This window comes from Esox lucius, chromosome 11 (genome assembly GCF_011004845.1).
Source record: "Esox lucius isolate fEsoLuc1 chromosome 11, fEsoLuc1.pri, whole genome shotgun sequence".
Taxonomy (NCBI): Eukaryota; Metazoa; Chordata; class Actinopteri; order Esociformes; family Esocidae; genus Esox; species Esox lucius.
In genome coordinates, this window is record NC_047579.1 from 38,526,542 (window position 1) to 38,535,941 (window position 9,400).

Below are 9,400 nucleotides of genomic sequence, written 5' to 3' on the forward strand. Positions count from 1 at the left end.
GGGGAAAACATGTGAAGACAGGCAGTACTGTACACACAAAGGGTCCAACTCTGGGGTTTTGTGGGTCTGATTCTTATTGTGTGTTTTGATAGTGAGAGGACGAATGCCTTTTTTTCATTGCGCTTTGGAACAGCCCATAGCGGTGGAATATTGGTCATACACCACACCCCTTGTGCCTTATCGGTTCATTACTTTCCAGTTCAACAGAGATGTCTATCAGCCCACAGTGCACTCTGACATAACTGTTATGCAAGACTGCTGTGGCACATTCACTTCATCTCAGCTTAGTTTTTTTTCTTCTTTTTTTTTTTACACCGTAACTCATCGCGCCACAGTAAACATTAGGATGACTTGTGGGCTCACGTTAGTGTGATATGTCTATATACCATGCATACCATTAATTTAACCATGTCTCTTACCAGTAGCGGATTCGCAATAGCGGGCGTGTGCTTCGTTGTAGTGTTTGCATAGCGCCCATGGCAATCCGGGCCAAGGGCTCTGACATTGTAGACAAAGTGCTGCACCCACTGAGCTACGCAACACGTTGTTTTAATGCACGTGATGCACTGCACAGCGGAGACTATAGGACTCACACTGGAAGGTGAAAAGGCTACAGGGTCAAACCAGCACCGATTGTAGCTAATGTATTGTTCTGTGACCGTCTAGTCTGAGGGGCCGGTGGCGGGAGGATCAGCTGACCTAGCTCTGGGCCAATTTCCATATGAAATTGAATATTCTTGATGCACACCTTGGAATAAAAACGGGACTAATCAATCTAGATATTGACACTGATGCCGATTTTATTAAGTTCACATGTATCTATGCATTATCCAATTAAATTAATTGGATTATGAAGAAAATATTTCTTAAGCCTATTAGTATTTGAAAACGAGTTGGACATCAGACTCATGTCATAGATTAGTCAAGCTGCATTTTCCTTAAGTTATATGAAAACGAGTATAGCACCCTCGGCTCGAAAGTCGGAAGCTTTGATGTGTAGTAGGCTCCATCAGACTACATAACTGTCACCGGTAGATATGAAAAGTGGGAGTGGATCTCGGTAGGCTGGCCAGTGCTGGATTTCCGAAATTGCACGTGACCGCAATGGCTGCAGCTCTCTGCTGAGCCTTGCAACTTGCGCTGTTCCGTGAAAACCCCTTTCTTTACCGAAAACTGGCACAGCGCTTGTCAAGCGCACGCAGACTGACAAAGCAAACGTCCTTATATATTTCCATGGTTCGTTGAACGGCAGAGAAGCGACTTCGAAGATGCTCCCGGCAAAACATCATCGGTTCGGTTCCGAATTCCACCAACCAACACGTCGGTAGGAGGAGTCAACAGGTACAGACTGGCTTTTTATTTATTGACTGGCAATGCGATTGTTCAAGCGGTTGGCAGGTAGACTCGATTCCGGAGGAAGCACCCAGACTAATTGATACAGAATACTTAATACATGTTGAAACCTAGCATATAAGAGGCATCTTACAATTGCTGTCTGCCATTATGTTTATTTCTTTCCATTTCTGATAACAAAGCCAAGCTACAGCACGAAAGCTGCAGCCCGCCGTTACGGGAACTGTCAAAGATGTGCGAGCACTGACAGTCAACCAGGCTGTCATGCAATGTAACGAGCTTCGTTAATAGATAGCAATCATTGCTCTACCCTCAACGTTGTGAGATTGCGCACACAGCAGCTGTGCCTTGAAAATAACAATAGCAGCGAATTATAATTGTGATTTACAGTTTTTTTTTTTTTACGGGATTGTGTACAATTTCGTTTTGAACTGTGTCCATGAAAAAAATTAAAAAAACTTTCAAAGGAACAGTGTTGCATGTAGGTTGAACGTGTCACGCCGACCCTTTGCCCTGGAAGCACTTCTAGACAAACTGGCATTGTCCGCGAGGTGGCTTGCGGTGACCAGATGTCCACGCGCACGTTTATAGTAGTCTGGGAAACGATGTCAGTCTGAAATAACAACACTAGCTCCAGCTTCCATTCATAAAGCTCTCACGTGTGAGGTAGATTCAGTGGAATTATAAGACGTATAATATAATTGAATTGTTTTGTAATTTACTATGTGACTAACCCTCCTCAAGCCCATTGAGCGCAGTGCATGAGCCTGGTACAACAAGTTATTCTTCAGGGAGTGACCGTTTCATTAGTTACCAATTGTCTTATTTTGATTTGCCTGGTATTTCTTATGTTTGTGTTATATTGTAAACAAACACTCCGATCAGCTACCTATTGCAAAAGCATGATTTTATCACAATAAGCACGTTTGGGTGAGGCATGAATGTTCTGTCCTGAATTAGTGCAATGTCAATCAAAACAACCCAGCTGCACTGTACACTCAGCTTTTCCACAGCGAGGTAGGGATTGGTGCTCGGATGCGAAAGACACTGGAGGAAGGTATTGTGTGAGATTATAGACTGACACAATATGAGTCATAATCCCCATAAAACCTCGTGGCGCAACTGGAAAAGCGTCTCTTTCGGTTCTTATGCCGTTCGTTTCTTCCATATGGATTTTAAAGATCCTTTTCAAATAAGGTCTATGTTCTGTGTAGGCTTATACCACCTTGCCATTTTCATTATCATGTTTAAATCTGTAGGACAAGTAGACTTTTATCAGTATAGGATGAATTTAAGCAAAAATATTTTAGTTTTTGGGCTAATTTAAGCAAATATCTTGACAAACGTGAACTTGTTCTGATGCGATTTACACGGTTGTCCAAACACCTAGCCTAAATGAAACAGATTATATTTTCGATTCTAAAATTCCTTATGGAATAAATATATGGGGCAGTGCTAAAGGAAATACAGTATCACGTTTTGCCACTTGGGTTTATTCGGATTATGACACGTCAGCTATTTGTCTATTGGTCGGTAGATCAAGCCGATTCTCATTACTTTCTTTATTTGCTGTAAGGACCGTGATCTAAAAGCCTCATCGGAACATGTTGGCCATGCTAACGTAAGGGATAGCCCCTATAGCCCACACAAGGCAGCAAAAATATTTGTTATCCAAGTTCAACTTTATCAATCAATACAATTTATTAAAGCCAATTTTATAAAACCCTTTTTACGTCAGCAGTTGTCATAAAGTTTATTTGTCATTGCCAACAGCAGCATTATTGACAATGCAATGCTTAGTTTCCAAAAACCTCCTCCACAGTGCAGGCACAAGTGAGGCAATATAAGAAAAAAGTATATGTAAGTAATACAAAAGATAATTGGTAGTGTTACACTAGCTGTCTTACACTAGCTATAAGCAGCGTTAAGCAATGTTATTTCCTCTAGTGCTATAGTACATTATTTGAAATAATGATTGAAGAAATGTCAGATGTGCCGTAGATTCACTAGAATGACTATGTACGTAATATCACCAACAATTGTACACTGGTGAAATGTCATTGTGGTAATTAAAGAGGTTTCACAATAGATGCAGTAGAAGGCCCAGATCCCTGAACTTAGCCACAAGCTTGTGGGGTATGATAGTGCTGAATGCTTAACTGTAGAACAGTGTTGTCACATGGGTGAGAGCTGGCAGAGTGGAGGGGAATGGCAATGGCGTCATCTGCAGACCTGTTTGGTATGTAAGCAAACCGTAGTAGATCTAAAGTTGAGGGCAGGGACGTGGCGATGTGTGCTTTGACTAACTGCTCCAAGCACATGATTACAAGGTGTGTTAGTGCCACGGTGCGGTAGTCCTTAAGGCAGAGGACCTTTTTTTGGGACAGGAACAGTGGTGGTCTCCTTGAAACATCTGGGTACTACAGACTGAAGCGGCGATAGGTTGAAAATATCAGTAAGGACAGCCACCAGTTGATCAGCCCATACCTCGTGAACGTGGCCGGGGATTTTGTCCAGACTGGTTGCCTTGCTAGAGTTTGTCCTCTTGAGGTATTTGCACACGTCTGGGCAAGATAATTGCAATGGGCAGACCTCCTGGACCATCTGTACATCCTGGGCTGTAGAAGAGCTCTCAAAACATATGATCCTCTGGCAGGGTAGCAGACACTTCCTGCACACTGCTAATTTTCCTTTTGTAGTCAGTCAGTGATAGTTCTTAGACCATTCCACATTGATCCCTGTATTGACTCTTAGCTGCTTTTATTGACTTACTGAGATCATAGCGGGATGTTGTGTAGTTGTCCAAGATACTAGAGTTTAAGTCTTCAGAGCGTGCTTTGAGCCTGCCGTGGTTCTCGCTGTTAACACACGGTTTCTGATTTGGGAATGAACATACAGTTATCTTCGGTACAGCATCATCAATACGCCTCGTCATTTAATTGTAACCTGTCCCTGCTTCCACGTTTTGTTCAATTTTACCACACGAGGCCTCGAGAAACATTTTCCGGTCTGTCACTCTGAAGCAGTGAAGTAGGGCAGCTTCTGAAGGATCTCTCCATCGCTGGATGGACTTCATCGCGGGCACTTCCTGTTTCAGTCTCGGTCTGTAAGCAGAGAGCTGCATGATCGAGGTGTGATCTGATTTGCTGGAGAAAAAAAAAAAAGACTGATAAAACATGTCTCAAAGCACACTGTTTCCCCAGTCTATAGGCTACATGCTTTTGGCTGTAAGTCAGAACGGGAGTTTTTCCATTTAATTTACCCATTTCTCCCCGTTTTGTGTGGTCCAATTTGTGATTAAGGCCCTTCATTGCAGTAACTCCCAGCAGACAGCCCATTTAACCTGCCGCCCACCTGTTGACAGTGACGTCCTGTCTGTCGGGTGAAGGAAGGAGAATGTTGTGTTTTCATTCCAGCTTTGGTGGTTGTTGGAGAGGCTGACTGGTTGATGTCCTGCTGAAATAGAGAGCCGGGTAGAAGTGCATTTCGGGGTCGTTGTTGCCCAACTGGCAGCCATTTTGAGGTTGACCTGGGATATATGGCTCAAGATCCCTGTATGTTAAAACACAGATCGGAAAGCAAGATAGTGCAGTTTCTAAATTGGGCTAGTGAATGAACATTAGTCCATTCCAAACACGAGAGTGTGTACACAAATGTGAAGGACTAGACTGGGTCAATTTCAGCTGTGCCAATGTGGATGGATGCATGCTCTTACCAATGTTGATATACTGTATAGTAGATCAACATACCTGGGCAGGCAAGAATATAATTAAGTAATGAGAAAACCTTAATGGTATTAGTAAAATTGGAACAGTACTCCGCTATACACATGTTCCCACAAAAAGTAATACTATTATTACAGTACAGTGCGGCCCAGGTCGTTTGAAGACCATCAGAATGAACTCTGATCACTTTCATTGGAATTGTTACGTTGCAAACTGCAAACGTTATTTCACATACCACCAAAGGTCCCGGATCCAGACAAGGATATTTAGGAACATGACCAATAATCACATCCCTGCCATAAACGGAAGCAGATCACATGGTGGAAACTGGCGTCTCACAACGCCAGACTCACAGAGTGGACTTCACAAAAGGGCCCTACTTGGTTACACTCCATACAGTGCTTCGACGTAAAAAGAACTGTCAAATGTCATTGTAGATTCTATCTTCGATGAGACAAGACGCCATTTTCGGTGTATGAAATATCTATATAAAAAGTATTCACACACAGATGTGATGGTAAAAAAATAAATAAAAATGTAAATGGGTAGTTAGCTTGCCTTGAACAATGCTGTAGAGGACTCACTGGTGTTCTATACCCACCAGGGTGTTTGTCACCGACGTGTTAGGCTGGCCCCTAAATGGAGACGTGTGTCCATCGCACATGTTCTATCACCCCCTTGGATCAGCAACTCGGCTGGCTCACATGTAATTCATCCTATTGGGGCGGTGCAGGACGGACCTCCAGAAGCCGCAGTGTGAGACAGATGGGCCACAGTAAATTAAACAAGTCATCCACCCTTCCCATCTCCCTCTCGTCCTATCCCTCCATCTCTTAGCCCGGCCTTCCCGCGACGGAGCGCTGGCTGAGTTCCCGTCATTATTTAACAGCAGCCTTTAATGGGGTGTTTCTGTCTGCTGCCAGGTGAATAATGTGTGTGTGCTGTGGTGCGGTGCGCGTGCAGTGGTGAGGATTTTTAGCTTAGTGTTGTTTGTATGCCATTTTAAGCAGGAAATGCGACTCGGGGAAGTGCATGAAGATTCTCTTAACCAGGGAATCTTTCCAATACACCGGTCACATCCTTATTCTGATGACGTTGATAAACCCGGACTGTTGCATTGACGTTAAAAACACACACACACAGTTTATCACATTAGGCCCATTCTCCAAAGGTGTTCCCGTTCTATGTCCTCATTTACTGAATTGACGAGGTGTGAACACTTCTCTTGACCAAACGTACTCTTGCTTCTTGGTTCCTTGCAGCGGTAGTGGGTTCAGCTCTGCGTCCTGCCGGCCTGCTAGATGTGTTCCATGTTAAGGTTCTCTCCTCACTTTCATTTTCTCCGCACCAGGCCCGCATTTACCATTGAGGACACCGAGGTCATGTTCTCTGTATTTTGTTTCATTTGTTTGTTTTTTACATGCGGAATAGGTGAACTAACTGTGTTGTGAAGTGAGTGAAGCCAGGAAGACAGGCAGTGATCTTGGTTGCATGAAATCTTGCCTTTGCCAGTTTTGCTGTAGATTACGTATAGTCCTAGCTGCAGTGCTGGAGAAGTTGCATAAAACGTGTCAGTCTGTCGATAAAGAAGGCGAGCTTCGGTGCTAGAGAAATCTGTGTTGTTTTTTTTGGGTTATTTGATGATTACTGTTGTGTAACCAGCGAAATGTCATTTATCTATTAATTTCATCTAAACTAGCGTTATATTTTTCATATTGTCTAAGCTATCTGACTTGGCTGGTTTGCTGGGTAGCTGACATATCTACTGTTACACTTTGAACCCAATTGGCTTCATTGAAAACATTAGCTATTGTGTTGAAGACAAAGAAAGAGAGAGATGTGAGCGAAGAGCAGAAACTGTAACTTTCTATGTTAAGAATTTACATTTAAGAAGGATGTGCAGTGTAGATAGATACTTTTTCGTCAAGAGATCACGTTCAACTTACATACTTTCAAACGGATTGTAATACTCAGTTTTTACAGCGACTCATGACCTCAGTATTTCTGGCATGCTATGTACTCTTTCCATACTGATATTCTCTCTATGTCCATAGTCAGATGTCTTTGTAGCATACTGGTCTGAATTATAAACCCTCAGGGGTGTGTGAGTGTGTGTGCTTCCAAAGCTCACTGGATTAATTCTGACCAGCAGAACACTGCCTGACACTTTGCCAACTAAGTCGTGTGACGAAGGAGAGGGATATAAACTAGTCTTCCAGAGGTTTGGCTGAAGGGAGAGACTGAAGGTAACAAATATAAAGTAAGATGTAGAGACGGGAGTTGTCCATTGTTTTGTACCAATATCTTGAAAGCAGGATGTCTGATGAAATATATTTCTAGGTTTCTCTCCCTCCCTCTTTGCCTTTCTATACACTTTATGTCCATCTAACTTTTTCTTTCCCTTGGATTATTGAGCCCAGTGATGGTAAGGTCGGTCTTTATCAAAGATCAATTCCCTCTGGATGCTTTTTTTATGCCTGCTGGAACACAAAGACAGCCATGAGAATCTATGGCCTTAATCCCTTTTAGACAGGAAAGGGAAAGACAGTAAGAGAGCTAGAGAGTGAGGGAGATCGTGATAAAGGCAGTGGCAGACATAGGGAAGGTTAGGGAGAAAGAGGAACAGGCCTACCACTTGAGTATCATCTTTGTTGAAGGGCTTTCTTATATTTAGTTCCTCCTAAAAGCTTTCACAAAGGAGGGTTTAAAATGGAGATATCTGGTTCAAGCGTGTGTAGTAGTCTGTACCTTTTTAACTCTCCTCTACATCCTCAGTTTTTGAGTGTGTGTGTATGTATATATACCCACCAATAGATCTTTAAAATTGTTGGTATTCTTGTTGTCAATTTGTTGAGGTAATCTGATGAGATTTCATTCAAAGCTTCCTGAACCACCTCCCACAAGTTGGACTGGCTTGATGGGCACTTCTTACGTACCACACAGTCAAGCTACTCCCACAACAGCTCAGTAGGGTTGAGACCTGGTGACTGTGCTGGCCACTCCATTATAGACAGAATACCAGCTGACTGCTTCTTCCCAAAATAGTTATTGTATAGTTTGGAGCTGTGCTTTGGGTCATTGTCCTGTTGTAGGGGGAAATTGGCTCCAATCAAGGGAGTAGTACACAGTGTAGTACAATATCTTCAGTTTCTAGACAAATTCTTGCCTGGATTAGCCTTTATTTCTTGGAACAGGAATAGACTGATGACTTTCAGATGTTAAAGTTATTTGTTTCTGGCCATTTTGAGCCCGTGATCGAACGCACAATGTATACACTGTATTTCTGATCAATTTGACGTTATTTTATTGCACCAAAACTTATGTTAGCACAGCTGAAAACAATTGTGCTGATTAAAGAAGCAATAAAACTGCCCTTCTTTAGACTAGTTGAGTATCTAAAGCATCAGCAATCCTGGGTTCGATTACAGGCTAAAAATTGAATCATAGTGTCTAATACTTCACGAATAACTAGCTCACGTTTTCCGCTTATACAGGTGTGTTGCGGCCTTGTGAATCGTGATAGACGTGGCGTCTTTCGTGGATCTGTTTTGGTGCGTGTCTTTGTGCGTGTGCAAGTGTGAGAGCTACGGACGACATCATTTTCCCCACTATGGTCTAGGTCTTTTGTTCTATCTCTGAACAGCAACACTTCAAAGGCTCCCACACTTGCTAATCTGCTTGTAAAAGCCCGGTTTCTGCCCAGTCATTTCCATCTCATTGCAAACCTGGCGGAGTTGTTACTACTAGGTGATTTCCCTGTTGGAATCCCGATGTACAGCGCTTATAACTTCATAGCATTCTGGGCGGAACTCTCCGCCTTAACCTTGTGCCAGGTGGAGGAGTGTACAAAAAAAAAGGGTTTTCGTCTGTCCTTTTGAAAAGAAGACATGCTTTATAGGCGAACTTTCCCCAAGTTCATTCTTCTGAAGGTCTTTGTGTCATTTGTGTAACAGTTATCAATCTTAGACCGACTGCGACAGGCTCTGACGGGCTTGTTATCTCAGCTCGTTAGTTTAGCTTGAAAACCAGGGTGACTACGGAGACAATGACAGGAAATAGATGGATGACCATGTAGGTACTTTATACACCAAAGACGGTAAAGCAATGCAGTTCTGAGATTCTAATGTTCCCATTAAAATATTTCCATAAAAGCTTGGTTGAAAGGAAGTCAATTTTGACTCCTATCCCTTCTGTTACCCTGTGCTCTTATCTTCCTAATCAGCTGCAATGTATGCTGTCAATCATTCAGACCAACATTCAATCAACCTTCAGTCAACCTACGTATAATTAAAGCAATAGGTTGAACAGTAAACTAACCAATC

General features: G+C 42.7%; 1 long non-coding RNA gene across 1 annotated transcript in view; it reads left to right on the plus strand.

Moving 5' to 3' along the window:
• Positions 1-772: 772 nt before the first annotated feature.
• LOC106024533 overlaps positions 773-9,400 on the plus strand; it is a 68,011-nt gene continuing 59,383 nt past the window's right edge. The window contains exon 1 of the long non-coding RNA XR_001198373.2: positions 773-1,341. This is a non-coding gene — a long non-coding RNA (uncharacterized LOC106024533). The remainder of the gene's footprint in view (positions 1,342-9,400) is intronic.